At 40.9% G+C, this 17,910-nt stretch overlaps 1 non-coding gene across 1 annotated transcript; it reads right to left on the bottom strand.

The window, feature by feature from the left end:
• Positions 1–5,310: 5,310 nt before the first annotated feature.
• Positions 5,311–5,384, bottom strand: Trnav-cac (transfer RNA valine (anticodon CAC)). The gene has a single exon. It is a non-coding gene; the product is annotated as a tRNA-Val (tRNA).
• Between the last annotated feature and the right edge of the window lie 12,526 nt (positions 5,385–17,910).

Genomic DNA, 17,910 nt, shown 5'->3' with positions numbered 1-17,910 from the left:
ACAAAACAGACACAGAGAGGTTCAGCAGCCCCGTGGCAGAACCGGAGTCCAGTGCTTTTCTTTCCAACCCCCTCAACCTTTCCTTCATAGGCACTTGCTCCTGAGAAGCTTGCCTTGAACATTTCCAGTAAAGGGACTTATCCTCTTCCATCATAAGTTTTTTTTTCTTTTATCATTGTCGTTATTGGAAAATCTTGTTAATAATTAAAGGAGCACTGTTGATGAGAAACACACACTGTTGCATCTTGGCCCAAAGGTCAGCCATAAGGGTTATTGAGTCTGCGTGTGGTTAGAAAGTTCCCCAAAAGAACCATGCCAGACAGGGCAGTTGCACACGTGGAAAGTGACCCTGGATGTGATCAGGTACATTTAGTATAATAAGTGTCATCGTCTAAAGGAGGAACATCTGTTGATCCCAGAGGCTTGCTGCACAGAGGCAAAGAGCAGATTCTGTGATTTCACAGATAATCTTCGCATTTATTACAATATTATCAATTAGAGCAGCTGACTGGTACAGGAGGGAAGTATCCTGTTACCTCATCACACGCTTGACTTCGAGGGGAGGGCATCTCTGTTACAGGGTTCAGCTTGGGCCTCAATGAAACTTGCTTGTCGCTGGTTCTGTTTAGTTCTATAATGTAATGATGTTTCTTCTTTTCTTCTTCTTCTTTTTTTTTTTGAGGGTTAATATCTATTTGTTGAAAATATTTGTGAACATGATTACCTAGGTGCCAATCACTAGACTAACAGAGGGTGTTGTATGTATCCTAGGTGGATTGATTGTTTTAAGAGTGTGTTTCGGTGACCTTGTGTTCATCTCGAGTCCCATTTGTGTCCAAACCATAAGCATTTGGGGAGACCCATGTGTCTTATCAGTACACTTAAGTCATTTCTCCACATTGAACAAGGACGAATGTTCTAGGAACATGCTTATTCTCCTGGTCACCCATTGGCATGCTTCCTTTGAGCCTTGGGTTCTGGGAAGTTGGGTCAAAATGGATTTGGTGGTGGTGTGCTCTTGATCCCTCCATTGCTGCCCTCAGCTGGAGCCACTCCATTCTCATACCCACATAATTCCCTGTCTAGACACTTCCCGGCACTGGAGAGGGCTTACTGGGTGGATCCATGGTGAGCATTTGGGAGATAGTCCCCAGTTGTGTACTTAGCAGGCCCTAATCAGCACTAGGGGCACAGAGCTGGATCTAGGTGTAGAAAAGCAGAGGAGTGAATTGGAGCACGGTGGAGCCAAATCAGAATTGTTCTTGCTCTCCACTGGAGGGGCAATGGCTCCCCCATATTTGAAGGCAGCCCTTTTGTGAGAACTCACTGGGTGCGGCCGTTTTGAAACTGGGAACTTTAATGCTGCCCCAAATGCCATTAGCTTTGGATGTTTTTTACTTTGAAGTAATGTGCTCTTACGGACACCTGCACCCCAGAACTGATCCCCATGGGGATGGGGTCAGGGCTGGGGTGAGGGTTAAATGCCATCTGACAAATGAACCAGGCAAAACTAAGTGTCACGAGACATCCACGCACTTGTCTTTGGGAAAGCCATCAATCCTGGAGGATGGTCTGCCTGTCCCTTAGCGCCCATCTCATATTCACTGATTTCTCCTTTGTACTAACAGTGTCCTTGCTTGCTTACTTGTAGTTAGCAAATGGGGGTGGATGCTGGACAGTGGATCTTTCTTTCATTTCTTCTTTAAATTGCACAGCCAGCCAACTCCTGCATTCAGCAGGCTTCCTGATTATACTAACCTGGTTTAATTTGTTGTATGTTGGGAGGGAAGAAGGGTGGGAATGGATGGCTCTGTGGGCCACAATTCCATCCCATACTCCCAGCTCCAGAGTATGTTGAAATCTTCAGTTAGCATTTCTAACAGGGTCCTCAGTAATGAGCATGCTTTATACCTGTGGACATCAAATTCAACCCCCACTTAGCGGAGACCAACTAACACAGGTCTGCCAGATGCAAACACAACATCATACTTTGTTTTCTCAAATTCTTTTTAAAAAAATTTAATCATTGGATATGGAGTTGTCAAGATGTTCGTCAGACATTTTAAACAATTCAGAAATAAGGCAGGGAAGAAAAGCCTTTCATGAAGATAGAGATTTCTTATGAAAGAAGGGATGATGAAAATGTGTTTTAGTTAGTTTTTTTTAAAATCTAAAAAATATTAAGTATCAGTTATTTGTGCTGGGCTGTTTTGGCTTGGCTGCACAGAACACATTGCTCAGAAAAGACCAGCAAGGGTACAAATAAAGGAAGGGTTAGAAAGGGGGTGGAGGGGGTTTCCCTGTATGAGACAGGCATGGGAAGAGCCAACCTCAAGTCTCCATGTTGGAATGTTCCTGTCACTAGGGTTGATGTGATTTTAAAATTCTACAGCAGCCTCATAATTGGTGGCAGAAAACCATCCCTCTATTGAGAGATGGGAGGGGGAACCCCGTGGAGGGCTGACTTGACATTTGTCCTTCACGGTTGGTGGTGCTTAGTTACGGTAAGAAAAGGATTATTTTTTAAGACTGTGATTGCTCATGACTGCTCTCCCTCATTCTGACCTCTCCTCTGACAGCACCAGCCTTCCTGAGGTTCTGCTAAGTCCCAAGCATGTGCCGCTAGGAGAGGCTTCCTGTGGCTGTACACAGGCTGGCCTGTCACAGTGGCCCAGCTGAGGGCAGAGGGGCCTGGTCGGTAGCCCATGCCCTGTCAGCCATGCTCACAGCCCAGGTGTGTGTTCTTTCCCCTGAAGGATAAGCACCTTTTCCTGCTTCATTGGTGGGCTGACAGCTGCCCCAGGGCCCTTGCACTCTCTGTTTCTCTTTGCCTCCCTCTGCCTCAACTACTTTTCTTTCTGACATTCTCCCTTTATTTAGTTCTCTGCTGAATTGCCACCTCCCAGAGACCTTGCTGTCTACCCTGACATGATAGTGATGGGGTCCCTGTCACTCTGCCCCCTCACCCTGCTTTATATTTCTCATAGTTGCATTATCTGACATTATATAATATGTGATGTATTATATATTTCTTCCTTTCTCTTCTGAAATGTAAGCTCCCATCAGAGTGACTGACACTTAGGAAACATTCGTGGAATAATTAAAAAGACTGTCCCTAAAAGCTAAGCCCAGATTTAGGCTCATTTCAGAATATGTGTATTGATGCTGCTGGGGCAGAAACATCTCTAATGAACTGACCTCCACAACCCAGAAGTACTGACCCAGAAATAGAAAACACAGAAGCCATTGGCTGTGAATCTCTTGTAACGAGGGCAGTGGCTTCTGCACTAAGATCGATCACTAGGGACCTTCAAAACATAACATCATCAAAAAAGGGTGCTGGCCACATCCTCCACCCCTGCCTGGCGGAGCCTTTCGGAGCAGGCGCGTGGGATTGCAGGACTAGTCATTTATCTGGAAGGAAACCACCTATAACATGGCCATGAGGGTAGAAGGAGTAGCAGTGTTTGATTTGAATTTTAAAGGTCAATTCTAACAAAGTCGTTTGTATCAAAGAGAATTCCTCAAATCTCTTCTATTAATAGCCTCATTTAGCAACCCTGGCAGCTCGGCAGCTCTGTTTAGGATTCTGTCTCACCATGTTTTCACCTTTACTGAAATAGAGAAGTAAATGTCAAGGCAGATACGGTGCCACAGAGGTATAAAAATATTACGCTCTGGGCCTATGGCCTGAGCTTTGGGCACTTAGCAGATTCTCCTCCTGAAAGGCTGTTTTAAGATGCTTGGAGTTTTGCAAGTGCCCTAAGAGCCTTGGAGACCACCACATCCTGGTTTTTTGAGCCATTGGTGAGAGCATAGCTGAGCAGGTAGCTGCTAAAACGGTGGTTTACACAGAAGCCACTAGCAGTCAGGTGGCACGTTTCACAGGGACGCACAGCTCTAGAGCAAGCACCGTTCCACAGGAAGAGTTGGGGGACAGCGGGCCTCGGTGTATCCAGCACCTTCTCTTTGTGCCCTCTCTGGAACACAGCAGCTCCTGCAGGTGCCACATGACCTGACAGCCTCCCAGAGAACTGTCTGAAGGCAGAATCCAGCCCAGCACCACCTGCAAAGGCTCGGGAAGGAAAAGATCTCTGGGAGACTTGGGTGTGGGAGGATAGAGGAAGATTTGAGTTCGGCCTCCATAGCCATTGAACATTAGATGGCTTCTAGCTTGATTGAGGTTGGATTTCGCTTCACCTAATGTGCTCAATAAGAAACTCAGGGAAGTGTGGTCTTGCATTTTTAAAAGCGGTGGTTACGTGTCTGTGTGCGGTGACACAGGAAGGTTGCAGATGGGGCGGTTCCTGGAAAAAGAACAACTTATGCCTAATTGCCTGACCTTTTCTGGGGGCACTTATTCCGACTGCAATTCTTCCTCTCGTTTGCATTCTGCAGGTTTCTTTGGTGACAGAGCCTGTGATGATATGATTTAGCTCTGAGTGCAAAAAAATAGAGCCAGATGTATCTCCTCCACCACTCTGTTTTGCACCTTTAGATCCCACTCCCTGAGTCCTGTCCCAAGAGGACCTCCTTACTGCCAGTCAATCCTGCACCCAGGGTGGTGGCCAGTAATGGATCTACCTGACTTTCCCCAGCAGAGAGCTGTCTGTCAGAAAGGATTCTCTTTCCTGTACCTGGGGCATCCTGTGCTTGTTTCTTCATGTGACAGCTAGAAAATTCGGCTGTGTGACCAATCCTGACCCTTTCTCCTCTTTGGGGAAGAGGTAACTGCCTGGAATTGTGTCATGCAAGGACCTATGATGGCCTCTAAGGGGTCTGTAAGTGCAGTGGAGGCCCGTTTTGTCCAATTCGCTTGCACCTTCTATTCCTTCCTATTGGGTAGCTTTTTAAGTTCAACTACTTCATTTTACAGATGAGGGATACCAAAGCCCAGAGAAATGAAGATGTCAGGGACACTCTGCTGGGTCTATGACTCTTAGTCTGTGCCTTCTCTGAGACTGCAGAGGGTAGGTACACAGTGACAGGTGGTTGAAAGAGCCCTGGCTTTCAAGTCAGATTTGGTCAGGTTTGAAGTCTGACCTTGTCATGTACCAGCTGTGTGACCTCGGGTGAGCTGTTGAGCCTCTCTGAGCTGCAAAGGAAAACCACATGGCTCTCCTCCAAGATTGTTGTGAAGACTGATGTCTAAAAAGTGCCAGCCACAAAAAGGTACCAATAAACGGTAGCCATTTCTGTTATTCCTATGTCCCCCTTATTTGAGGTGCAACAAACTCAATGGAAATATCATGAGACACCAACTTAAAATAGTATAATTTTCAAGTGTGTTCAACTTTTTTTTTTCTTTTTTTGTGGTGCTGGGAATTGAACCCAGGGCCTTGTGCATGTGAGGCAAGTGCTCTACCAACTGAGCTATATCCCCAGCCGATGTTCAACTTGTAATAGGGACTCCTAAAAACAAGAAGCCATTGAGATATAAGGAGGTGAACTTTTGGAATGGGTTGAACGTCTGGGCATTTAGTGAACTGCAGGGGAAGGAAGGGTCAAGTACAGGCCAGCTCCACCTAAAGGTTCTGGGAGGAAGCCCCTGCAAGAGGAGAACTCAAAAGGCCAGCAGTCAGCCTTGGGTGGGGAGGTGGCCATGCACGGCAGGCCCCATCCAGATCTGCAGGAAGAGGATGCAGCACAGTGACCAGAATCCCAGAGGAGCTGAGAAGCATGTGTGGACCGAACAGGTGACATCAGTGTGATCTGTCAGGAGGGGATGGGGCTGCAGAATCCGGTCCACTTCTCAGGACTTGGAGCTGGACTTGGGGACAGGCTGACAAATCCCAACATGCAGGCAATTGCTTCTGCTCTTCTCTTGTAAGTCTGTCAAGAATAGCTCTGGTACTTCGAAATGTCAGTTGCCATTTGTTCCAATTTGCATAAAAGTTATTTTTTTTTTAAGTAAAGAATTTCTAGGGAAAAAAGAAAAACCCTAGTTACATTCCAAACCATTGGCGATATTCTAACTTCTAATCTTTTAAAATATACCTACAGACGTTTAATGTAATTACAATCCACGTGTGAATTTCATGTTCTATTTTTAATGTTGATATTTTAATGTGGATATTTCCCTGAAATAGAATAATATACATCCTTTTTTATTTTAAACACCTCTGATGGTTCATCCGGATCTCCACTGGAAGTGTTTTGAGATGCTAAGAATTTATCCCTGTTACCAGTTGTACTATTATGTACTATTACATTTTTTTTTTCTTTTAAGTTGTTTCCTTGCTGTTCCCAAAATAGAATGAGGAGACCAAATATGTGAACAGTTCAGTGACTCCTGCTTGGTCGCCCTACCCTGCCCACCTAGGAAATCATATAAGTCTTTCCCTCTGTATTCCGGCAGGGATCCACCAGACGCTGCTGCCCGCTGCTGCCCTGGCCCAGAGACACTTGCTGGTAGGTGTTCCATGGGAGCTGTATCAGGGCCAGCCTCTGCAGAGGGGATCCATGCTGGGGAGCTGACTCATGCTGGCTTCAGCCCAAGGCTGACCTCAGCCCCAGAGAAAAGGCAGAGAGGAAATGCGGCTTCCCTCTCTACTTAGAAAACCTGTGCCTGATGCAGCAGAGGGAGCAGGATGCAAAGTCAGACTGGAAATAGGAATTTCTTATATGTAGCATTAGCAATTACTGAGTATACTGTTATTTAAATATGTTTGTAATTTAAAAAAAAATAACCTATTTCTTCAATGAGACACGGAGATAATCAGTTCTTCATTCACCAATTGCACTTCATTTTGTTATTCATGAAGGAAAACAGTGGAGTTGATCATACTTTCTGTGTATTTGAAGCCACTAGTGTGTAAGCTCCTGAGGGCAGCGGCCTGCCCTGATGTGTTATTCCTCTGTCCCAGCACCTGGTACATTGCATCCTGTGCAAGAAATAGGGGTTAAATTAATAAATTAATGCATGTGTTCCTAGAAATAGGAAACTTCCAATGAATAAGACAACCCCGTTTCTTTCTTTCTTTTTGAACTTGGTACTGCTTACATGTTTATTTAAATTTATATTTGCATATGTGTTGTAGGACTCTAAATTTCACAAAGGAATTTCTGTAGCACCAAACATAGACTTGCTATGCACACATTTGGTAATTTAAGCTTTTGTGTCAAAGTTAGCTTCATTCATTTATTCAACAAACATTTACTGAGTGTATACTCAAGGGCCAGCATTGTTCTTCATGGTTGCAGGTTTAGTGCATCAAATGCCTCCTTTATTTATTTAAATTTTTATTTGTTTTAATTGGTTATTCATGACAGTAGAATGCATTCATGCACTTTGATATATCATATGTAGAAGGGATATAATTTCTCATGTTCCCGAGTGTACATGTTGTAGAATCACCTTGGTCATGCAGTCATATATATACATGGAGTAATAATATCTGTTTCGTTCTACTATCCTTCCTATCCCCACATCCCCTACCCTCCCCTCTCTTCCCTCTGCCTAATCTAAGGTAAAGGTATTCTTCTCTAGAGCTCCCCTCTTATTTTGAATCAGCACCCACATATTAGAGAAAACATTCAGCCTTTGGTTTTGGGGGATTAGCTTATTTTGCTTAGCATGATATTCTCCAACTCCATCCATTTGCTGGCAAATGCCATAATTTTATTCTTCTTTAAAGCTGAGTAGTATTCCACTGAATATATATACCACATTTCTGTTTCTTTCTTTATAGGGGACTTTCTGTCCAAGCTACATGTATAGCTTTTTAGAAAATAGTTGACAGTGACAGCCCAATATTTAACAGACTTTTAAAGTGAACATCAGTCCTGTGCTTTGATGCAAAGACCAAACAACGGGAATTAACTCTGGGAATTCTCTCACGAAGCAAAATTTAATCAGTAATTTCTTGGGAAACTACAGGATCATTTTGAATGGGGCCCTTGCACTTGTCCCAGCTGAGGGAAGGAAGACCCAGTGAGCCAGCCCTGTGTCCCCAGCTCTATCGCTATGTGGTCTCCCGTGAATTAATCATTAGATAGCACACAGCACTCCACCCATGTTTATCTCCACTTTTCAAAATTATGTTTAACAAATTCAAGAACACTCAAGTCATTTTTCTTCAAAAATTCTATTAAATGTATAACTATGATATGAATAGTACTTTTTTCCCATACCCAGTCCTAACTGCTGTTTATGTATAGCTACTGCCTTTTGACATATAACATATATCTAGCTGTTTTTTTTTTTTTTTAATTCTTTTACTCGGTATTTTTTTGGTTGACTAGTTTAGGTTTCTAATTATACTGCCATATCTTTTTCTACCATTCCTTTAACATACTGCTGAATTTGATAATGTTTTATCTAGAAGTGTTTATTTTTTATTAGTGCATAATAGTTATACATAATAGTGGGGTTCATTTTGACATATTCATAAATGGTTTGAGATGGTAGAAATGACCAAGTGGTACCTATTCCAGAATTATAGTATTTCGTAACATTAGAAAATATAACAATAATCTGGACTATTACTAACAAGTTAAAAATAGAAATTAAGATTATGGTAGTAGGGCTGGGTTTGTGGCTCAGTGGTAGAGTGCTTGTCTAGCATGTGTGAGGCCCTGGGTATGATTCTCAGCACCACATATAAATAAATAAAATAAAGGTCCATTGACAACTTAAAAAATTTTTAAAAAAGATTACGTAGTAGATAAAAATGAATAAAGTTAAGTAGGTTTTCTAATAAAATAAATTACAAGTTTAATAGGAAAAGAAGGAAACTATCTTAGCATAGTGAAGACTGAGTTACAGTCAGCAACATCATATATTGAGTGCAAAGTTAAAGCTACTGCCATTACAATCAAGGCAAAGCTGGGGTATCCACGTTCACTACTAGGGCTCAGTATTTTGAAGATTTTAAGTTATGTAATAAGATCCCCTGTTCATAAATTTAGCAACTGGTATCAATATTGGAAAAGAGAATAAACGTTTGACAGCATTCCTAGAAAATGCAAAACAAACAAACAAACTTCATTTAAAAACAATTAGAATAACTACTTTAGCTCAATTGCTGAATATGATACATATCCCAAATAATTACCTTTTCTTCTATAATTACCTATTATATGGGGAAAATATTCTATTCACAAAAATAACAAAAATCATAAAATAAGTCATGAATGAGTACAAGAATCATATTAAAAGGAAACTCTAACATTTTATCAAAGGATCAAAATAAATGGAATATTATATTACGAATAGGGAGATGAATATGTAAATGTATAAATGTCAATTCTTAACAGATTAAAACTCACATTTAATATAGTCCAAGTCAAAACATGCAAATATGGACTTTTTTTGGAACTGAACAAATGTTTTAAATGTTTATGTGGAATAAAATGTGCAAATTTTATTGGGTAGGTTGAGAAAAGTAGTGAAAGAATACTTGCCTTACCAGAGAGAGAACAAAACCTACTACAAACTTCTAAAATCAAAACAATTTAGTCTGACACAATGTCAGTGGAATCCAGGGGACCTTATTTGAGAATTTGTATCATGAAATTTGTGTTTTGGTTCAACGGAAAAGGATGTATACTCAGTGGGGTTGCAGAATCAACTGTTCATCTGGATATTTAGGAGAAGAAGATCCAGGGTAAAAATTGCTTGAGTTTAAATCTCAGTCTTATTTTAGTAGCTGAGTGAAATTGCCTGATTCCTTAATCTCTTTGATCCTTTATGTTCTTATCTATGTGAAATTAACAGAAATATTTGTAGAGTCTCCAGGGTATAGAAGTCTTTCAGTAAAAGGTAGCTAATTTATTGTTACTTCTTATTATTTCTTCACACTACAGAAAAAAAAATTCTAGACAGATTGAAGATCTAAATTTTAAACAGAAAACACAATAAAAATAACAGAAGAAAATATCGGGGCATATTTATGAAATCTCAGTTTGGGAGAGACTTGAAAGATACAATGAGAAAAAAAACTCCTCAGCCATGAAGAAAAAATAATGATGTATCTGACAACAACAACAAAAAAAAAACTAGAAATTTCCTCCAGGCAAGAAATAATAAAGTCTATATAGGACAGACAAGAAATTAATATCTTCACATTATGAAGAACTCATCATCTCTTGAAGAAAACAGGAAAACGGGAAAAGAAAAATAGGCACAGGATGTGAATAGTGCTTACAAATGAACTTCGAATAGCCAATAAATGTAAGAAAAGATGCTCAATTCTGTTAGAGAAATGCAAATCACAATAGAGGTAAGCTATTGTTTTAAAATCCATCATACTGACAGAATATTAAAATCTGCTGATTTATAAGACTACACCCATGGTGGGTGGTGGGCAGGCGGGGAGGGGGGAACCAAAATGAAAATAATCCAGAAGTTTCTCAAATGAGGAAATGGATGAACAAGTCACGGAATATTACAGAGTTCTACCAAAAAATAAATGACCTGTCTATGTCTATGTATTGGCAAAGGCAAATTCCAGACTAATGTGATAGTTAGCATTTATTGAACACTTCCACCTTGTACTATGGTTAGGATATGGTTTGTCCCCTAAGGGTTCATGGGTCAGAGGTTTGGTCTTCAGAGAGGTGTTTGACCTTTAAAAGGTGGGACCTATTGGGGAGTCCTTAGGTCAAGGGGGGTGCTGCTCTCAGAGGCATTAAGGTGGTTATTGTGGGATCCAGGTCAGTTCCCACAGAGGGAGTTGCTATAGAAGCATGAGCTGGACCCCCGCATTGCTGTCTGGCTTCCTGTGACACTGAATTCACTGCTTGCATGTGCTCCCATCCCCTACCCTGTAAGACCATCAAGGGCACCCTCTTCAGAGGCTGGCCTTTCAGCCTCCCAAACTGTGAGCTAAATAAACCTCTTTTATTAACAAGTAATTCAGATATTTTATTGTAACCACAGAAAATAGATTAATATACTATAATAGTGGGTGTGATGTCCTTTTTAAACTTTGTTGGGGGGAGTCTCTCAACTTTCCCTGTATTCCTCATCCTGGTGGGTTCTGGGTTTTGGCTTTCTCTGCTTTGTTTATTTGTCTTCCAGAAATGTACAGTCCTTTGGTGGCTTCCTGTCCTCGTCTCTTTAATTTTGAAATTTTTATCCCTGTCCCTTAAAAAAATACCCACACAGTGATGGTCTCTGGAACAGCAGGACGCAGATGCGCATGTGAAGCTCACTCTCTCCAATGAGAAGCCTCTAATTTCATGTTATTAAATAAGAAATAGGGAGAAAATACGCCTGCCTACGTGGGCATTGATTTGTAGGAGGGCAGAGGAAGAGACGCAGGAGTTTACAGTTGATCTGACACGTAGGCAGTCTATTGTCCTTGACTGGACAGCCCTGATGATTTCGTAATAACATGATTTCACTTTACGACTGTGTATGTGACCTGAATCAACCAGGCACTGAATCTATTATCGTTGTACAACTGTGTCAGGGTTATTTACTCAAAAAGAAGGCAAAACTCCATCCCTGCTAAAACAGATCATATTAATTAAGGCCTCCAAGTCAGATATGAGCCTTTTAAAATCTGAATAATAGCTAGGAATAAATCATATTGTTTAAGGATTTAAGAGTTCTATTGTATTAGTCAACGAGGGCTGCTATAACAAAATATCATAGACCAGGTGGCTTAAACCACAAAATTTTGTTTTCTCAGTTTTGGGGGCTTGTAGTCCCAGAGGGAGGTCTGGTAGGGTCAGTCTCTGGTGGGGCCTCTGTTTCTGGCTTCCAACAGCTGCCACCTTCTCACATAGCAAAGAGAGAGCTCAGGTGTCTCTTCTTGTCCTTACAAGGACACTTGCTCTATTGCACTAGGGACCACCATTTTCAACTACAGCTACATTTGGCGATTAGGGTGTTAGCATGTGAATTTTGGGAGAAACCCAATTCAGCCCAAAGCACCTGTCCCTTAGATTTCTATGTTACATTAAAAAAAAAATCTATAGAGAAAATGATAAGAATAGGAAAAGGAAATTACATTTAAATGCACCTTTGTGACATGCTGAGATCATAAGGAGATTTGAAAACTCCCTTAGTCTTCTTAACATGTGTTTGCAAAATTATTTCCTTTGCTTTCTGCTAGGCAGTGGGGTAAGCTCATTAAAAGTCAGGGGAGCAGTGGGCTCCATTATCAGTGCACTAAACCACAGGATTAACAAATATTCTAGCAAAAGCAATCACATTTATTCATGTCCCCATAGGGCTGTGGTCTAAAACAATAAACTTAACCATAATAATTTTATATTCATTAATCAAATAAATTAATTCCTCCATCTACCTTTTCTAGTATACGGCAAAACCACTGATAATAAAAGGGGACAGAGGGAGGAAAAGAAGGATTTTATTTTGAAAAAAAGGATAATGTTAGAAAAAGAAGAAACCTGAAGATGTGCGAGCAATTAACTCGCATTACTTGGCAGCTCATGATCCTGGCGGACTGCAGGCAAAGAGTTAATGAACGTGGTTTACTCCGTTGTTAACCACACTCCAGATTTGGAGGGGGTGGCAGGAATTTAGAACCAAAATACTGGAAAGGCCAGCAGGGACACCAGAAGACAGATGGCAGAGAGAGGGGAAAGTTTTTTTTCCCATTCATTCACCAAATATAATTAAGTCCTTTTTTTTTTTTTTTTTTTTTTTTTTTAAACTGGTGCTGGGTACGCAACTTGCTAAGGATTTCTTCATTTCACTTCAGCCTGGTCTCTGATGCCTGGTCTCATGTACATCATTGCCTGCTCTCCTGCTTCCCCGAGTTCCCTCCAAGTCATTCTCCATGAAGCAGCCCAGTGATTGACTGATTGATTTCTTTTTTCTTTTTCTTTTTCTTTTCTTTCTTTCTTTCTTTCTTTCTTTCTTTTTTTTTTTTTTTTTTTTGTACTGGGGATTACATCCAGGGGCACTTAACCACTGAGCCACATCCCCAGCCCTTTTTTTTCTTTTTTCTTTTGTATTTTATTTAGAGACAGGGTCTCACTAAGTTGCTGAGCCTGGCTTTGAACTCACCATCCTCCTGCCTCAGTCTCTCAAGCTGCTGGAATTACAAGGGTAAACCACCATGCCCAGTGCCCAGTGATCCTTTAAAATGTAATTCAGATAATCTTGATCTTAGAATAAAATCCCAAACCTTGCTGTGGCCTCCGAGCCCTACATCTGCCCTGAGGTCCCAGGCTCCTCTCCTGCTTTGTTCCTTGGCCCCAACCACAAGACCTTCTCCCTGTCCTTCCTCACTCTGAGCTCCATTCTGTCTTCCAGGCTTTGCCCAGCTGCTTTCTCTGCTCTTTGTTTTCTTTAATTATCCTAGAGAAATACATGCACAAGGAAGTACACATACAGATGTTTGTTGCAGCGTTGTTTGTGATACAACAATTGAAAACAACCTCATGAACTGTATCAGTAGGAGGGGCCCAGATGCTGTGGTTTGTGCCCTGTGTACTTCAGAACATCAGGCAGCAGTTAGGAAGACTGAGCTCTGCACTACAGAGTGTAAATTCATGCAGCGCCTGCGGAAGGCAATTTGACACTGCCTATCAAAATGATCTATGCAATTACACTTTGTGCAGTTTCCCCTTTTACATACTTGCGTGCACGAAAAGGGACATGGGTACGAGGTTCCTCATTGTGGAACTGTGTAATAGTGGTAAACACTGAAGACAGCTCAAGACCCCAGCAGCAGGGGCTTGGTGAAGACATGGAGCACTCAGTCCTAAGGAAGGTGCTGCTGCTGTGGAAGGAACGGAGGTAGATTCTCCGATGGATACGGAAAGGCAGTTCCAGACACAGAGTGGGGCATGAAATACCCATTCAATGTTTATAACATGGGAGGAAATAAGAATTCAGATTCCTCTTCCTATTCAGTTGAAATGCTCGAGGAATAATTAGTTCTTGTAAAAACAACAAACAACAGTGGCTACCTATGGAACTGGAGTGGGGTCTGTGGAGATGAGGGACAAGGAAAACTTCACGGTTGGTCTTTTAATACTTTCTGATTTTTTTTTTTTAATTTTATTTTTTCTGTGCTGGGGATGAAACACTTATATCTTTTTTTTTTTTTTTTTTTGTACTGGGGATTGAACCCAGGACACTCGGCCCCTAACCACATCCCCAGTCCTATTTTGTTCTTTATTTAGAAACAGAGTCTCACTGAGTTGCTTAGCATCTTGCTTTTGCTGAGGCTGGCTTTGAACTTGTGATCCTCCTGCATCAGCCTCCTGAGCTGCTGGGATTACAGGTGTGCGCCACTGTGCCTGGCCTGACTCTTCTTCTAAAGGAAACCTGATGAGAGGAGGGAATGGAAAGGTCCCTAAGACTGACACTAGTCTGTAGATATCCAGACAGTTTATGGTGCCTGGTCAGTTTCAGAATGCACAGGCTGAAGGGGTCTTCACTATCTATTCAATAGATAGTGCAGGCGAATCCCCTAAATTATAGGTTTCTTGAAATATTGTCTCTTTCTTTATTTAATAAATTTATTGGGGACTTAGTTAATAGAGCACTGGTAGATTTTCAGGAATTTGGAAGTAACTGCCTGGGAGAGAGACAGGTTTAGGGAGTGACAGGCCTGGAAAATAATGTGGAGCTTTTGAATTAAAATCTTATTTCCTTGTCCTTCCTGTACGTCTCCTTTCTACCTGTCTCCCATTTCTTCCATCCCACCTCAGAACTTTCCCTTTAGCTCTATGGTTCAACCTAATTTTCAAGAAGAATGTAAAGACTGGTCGGTTGTGGTGGTTATCTTGCTTGCTCATTATCCCAGCAGTTTGGGAGGCTGAGGCAGGAGGATCACTAATTCAAAGCCAGCCTCAGCAACTTAGTGAGGCCCTAAGCAACTCAGGGAGACCCTATCTTTAAATTTAAAAATATTAAAGAATGGAGGGTTGGGGATGTGCTCAGTGGTAAAGTACCCCTGGGTTCAGTCCCCAGTACCAAAAAGAAAAGAAAAGATAAAAGAAAGAATGTAGTGTGTCTTATTTATTAGTTAATTGTAACTGAAGGAATACAGATTGCTGGGATTGTTAGCACAAAAATCCTGGGCAAACTTCATGGATCATTTCAGCCTTTTATTCAGGAACAGGATTACACCTGGGAATGGCCCCACTCTCCTGATGGAAAATGAGCCTCTGGCCACAGGAAGAGTTTGGGCTTATAGAGGTTGTACTGAGAGGTGGTTTAGTGACATGTCAGTTTGGGCACTCAGGAATTTGGGTTTGGGGGTTGGGGGTCTGTGGCCAGCACCTGGAGAGGATTTATCTTGGAAGAGATTAGTGTTTTCAGAGAAGATGATTCTAGGTTTGATGAAACACCTTCTCCCCACCAGTGGCCAGCATCTGAAAAGGATTTATCTTGAAAGAGATGAAAGCTACCAATGTGAGGGTTTCTTTTTCACTCCCTTTTCCCAGGCCACACTATTTTGGGGTTTTTCATTTTCCATATCCAACAGGGAAGGCTGATTGATGACCACATCAAACGTCAGGTACGGGGAGTGAGAGGGTGTTGGTCTAATCATGCGCCACTATTGAGACCTTGAAACCTAGGCTGGTCTGAACTGAGATCTACACCACGTGTGAATACATACACTCAATTACTAAGATTTGGTTCAAAAAGAAGAATATAAAATGTCTCATCGATAATCTCTAATAGTGACTATGTGTTGAAATCATTTGGATATATTAAATAAAATGATTATCAGAGATCTGGGGTTGTGGCTCAGTGGTAGAACATTCACCTAGCATGCGGGAGGCACTGGGTTCGATCCTCGGCACCATATAAATGTAAAATAAAGATATTGTGTCCACCTAAAACTCAAGAATAAATATTAAAAAAATAAAATGATTATTGAAAGTATTGACAAGTACTTCTGCTTTTTAAAATGTAGCTACAACATTGAATTACACGAAAGACTTGTGTTTTATTTCTGTGGACAGAGTTAATCTAAAAGCTCAGGGGAAAGGCCCTGGGGCCCAGGGAAGGGCTGAGGATTATGGAGATGGGAGGTATTTTAGAAATAATGGCCTCTCTTTGGTGGCATTTGACTTCATCATACCTTGGTGGGGAGAGCTAGGGTTCCAGCATACAAAAGAATAGTGTGGGTCTTCACAGAAAGAGGGGTGAAGAGTCTCTTTTCCCTCTTAAAAATATAGTTGTTCCTGTGGGTGACTAATACCTTAATATCTTAACCCTTTATGTAGGAGTTTGCCTTGATTAAGACTAGTCTTTCTCTTAAACACATAAAAAGATGCTCAACTCACTTATAATCAGAAAAACACAAAATGAAATACCAGGAAATACCATTGTTCATCTAGCAGATTGACTAAGATAAAAAATAAAGTACAAACCTTGTGAACCAGGTGCAGGAGGACAGGTTGGTGGAAATTTGATTGGCAGCATTGGAATTTATTTATTTATTCATTTTTTTAGCTGAGGATCAAACTCAGGTCCTTGAACCTGCTAGGCAATCACTCTACCACTGAGCCACATCCCATCCCCCATTAGAATTCTAATTGTGCATAATCTTTAACTTAGCCCCATTATTTATCCTATAGACAAATAGGTGCAAAACGACATATGTAAAACGACTTCTTTTTTCTTTTTCTTTTCAGGAACAACTTAAGTGTCCACAAGTATAGGCTGATTATATAAATTGTGGGTATAATTTAATAGAATTACAAAATAATGTAACCTAGTGAATAATGTGACTTCAGTGACAGGCAGCTCTAAATAATCAGATGGACATCTGGGTTCAGCTATGGAAAGATCTGTAAGATATATTGTTAAGTTAAAAAAGAAAGTGAGAGGGGCTGGGATTGTGGCTCAGTGGTAAAGTGCTCACCTAGCATGCATGAGGCATTGGGTCTAATCCTCAGCACCACATAAATGTAAAAATAAATATATTGTGTCCACCTAAAACTAAAAAAATAATAATTATTAAAAAACCCGTGAGAACAGTATATTAGCACACTGCCATTTCTGTAGGGGGAAATTCGGTATATTTGCTAGGCTAAATGTCCATAAATTTATAAATTTTCTGAAGGATATATAAGACATGAATCACAGTGGTGGCTTTGAAGGAGGGAGACTATGCTGTAGGGAGAACAGGGCATAAGGGAAACTATCTTTCGCTGTGTACTATTGTGTACTTAAATTTTATGATATGCATATATTGCCAATCAAAGCCTAAAGATAAAATGTGGGTGCTTCTCTGTAAGCAGGAAATTCCCTCTTTGCACCCTCCACACAGCTTCCTTTGCCTGTATCACAGCCTGGCTCTGACACTGTGACCCTTTTGTGTTGTTGTTCTTTTTGGGTACACATGATAGTAGAGTATGTATTTTGACATATTATACATACATGGAGTATAACTTATTCTAAATAGGACCCCATTATTTTTATTATACATGATTGTGACTCTTTATTCTCAAGCGAGTCAGAGTTTCCTCTCCCCACTTAGTAACTGAAGAGAAAGTTTTATGCATTTATTTAATTGTGAAAGACTATCTGGATTTAGCAGGATTTAGATTTCAAAGATTTCAGTTCCCCATCTCTATTTTGGCCCTTCCTCAAGATATAAACATTTGTTACTAAAATAATGAAAGTTTCTTTCCTCACTTACATAAAACAAGGGAGCTCTTGGGGCTGGGGTTGTGGCTCAGTGGTAGAGTGCTCGCCTAGCACATGCAGGGCCCTGGGTTCAATCCTCAGCACCACATACAAATAAATAAAAGGATTGTGTCCAGGTACAACTAAAAAAATTAAAAAAAAAAAAAAAAAAAAAAAAAGAAACCCAAACCAGGTAGCTCTTACTCTTTGCTGTTCTCTTGAAATACACATTCTGATTAAAACAGAACTGAAAAAGAAAATCCAACTGCAATGCGCCCTCTAGTGGTTAAAGGAAACACCTCCAAACTATTTGAGGAGTCCCTCATTCTCTCAAA

This window comes from Callospermophilus lateralis, chromosome 10 (genome assembly GCF_048772815.1).
Source record: "Callospermophilus lateralis isolate mCalLat2 chromosome 10, mCalLat2.hap1, whole genome shotgun sequence".
Taxonomy (NCBI): Eukaryota; Metazoa; Chordata; class Mammalia; order Rodentia; family Sciuridae; genus Callospermophilus; species Callospermophilus lateralis.
Note: the sequence above shows the minus strand (reverse complement) of the source record. Positions and strands in the feature narration are given on the sequence as shown.